General features: G+C 52.2%; 1 protein-coding gene across 1 annotated transcript in view; it reads right to left on the bottom strand.

Annotated features, from left to right (window-relative positions):
- TMED2 (transmembrane p24 trafficking protein 2) overlaps window positions 1-1,107 on the bottom strand; it is a 7,228-nt gene that overhangs the window by 728 nt on the left and 5,393 nt on the right. The window lies entirely within an intron of this gene.

Below are 1,107 nucleotides of genomic sequence, written 5' to 3'. Positions count from 1 at the left end.
GGGAGGGAGGATGGCCTGAGCCCAGGAGGTCAAGGCTGTGGTGAGCCATGATTATGCCACTGCACTCCAGCCTGGGTGACAGAGTAAGACCCCGACTCAAGAAAAAAATTAAGTTAGATGGTGAGGAATACTTGGACGGGCTCAGGCAATCCACTCACCTCAGCCTCCCAAAGGCGCGGGATTACAGGCTGAGCCACCGAGCCCGGCTGGACATGCTTTTTAACCCATCAGTCTGCCACTCTGCATTTGCAAAGGGAAAACTGGCCCAGGGAAAGGTTTTGTTCCCTTTTAGCAGGGTCCTGGGTGGTCTACACCATCTCCTGTGGGCCTTGCCTCTTCAAAGGTCAATATTCCAGCAGAGTTAGACACTGGAGCCGGAGATGACCGTTCTTTGGCTCAGAAGTAAGCGAAAGCCACCGGAGAGAGGTGAGGAGAGAGGTGAGGAAAAGGGTCGGAACCAGGGCCAGAGGGGAAGGCAGAGTGCATGGTTGCCTGTCATCGAAGTGACCTTCAGCCACTGAAGGGAGTGAGGGAGAGATGAGGCTGGCTCAGTTACCAACAAAAAATGCTTAAGATAGGTGCGAGGAAATGAGATGGATGATGGCACAGCAAGAGTCACTTGCTATGTAGTCATTATGGTTTCCATTACCCTAATACTCATTGTCTTTCCCTGGCCATACCAGTCCCATTTAACAGATGAAATTGGTGCCCTGAAACACACAGAAACTGAACCGACAGAAGTAGGAGGAATACCCAGGTCTTTGATCTCCCTGCCCAAGCCCTTCCCAACACGCTCTGCTGCCTGTCACAAAGTCCTGAACACAAATCATTGCTGGCAGGAAACGTGTCTACAAATCAGTTAACAGTTTATACAGATGCACTGCCATCACTTCACCTCTCAGATGAGAAATGCATCACCTCTTGAGCTTTGCTCGGCTCTGCGGTCACACTTACCATTCCCGGGAATCGCTAGCACCCAGGCAAGACTCTCCATCTTCTAGAAAATCTCAGAACCAGCCGGGCTCGGTGGCTCAGCCTGTAATCCCACGCCTTTGGGAGGCTGAGGTGAGTGGATTGCCTGAGCCCGTGGGTTTGAGACTCGCCTGG

Source organism: Carlito syrichta, unplaced genomic scaffold, assembly GCF_000164805.1.
Source record: "Carlito syrichta isolate Samal-C Ts95f unplaced genomic scaffold, Tarsius_syrichta-2.0.1 Scaffold308171, whole genome shotgun sequence".
NCBI lineage: Eukaryota > Metazoa > Chordata > Mammalia > Primates > Tarsiidae > Carlito > Carlito syrichta.
Note: the sequence above shows the minus strand (reverse complement) of the source record. Positions and strands in the feature narration are given on the sequence as shown.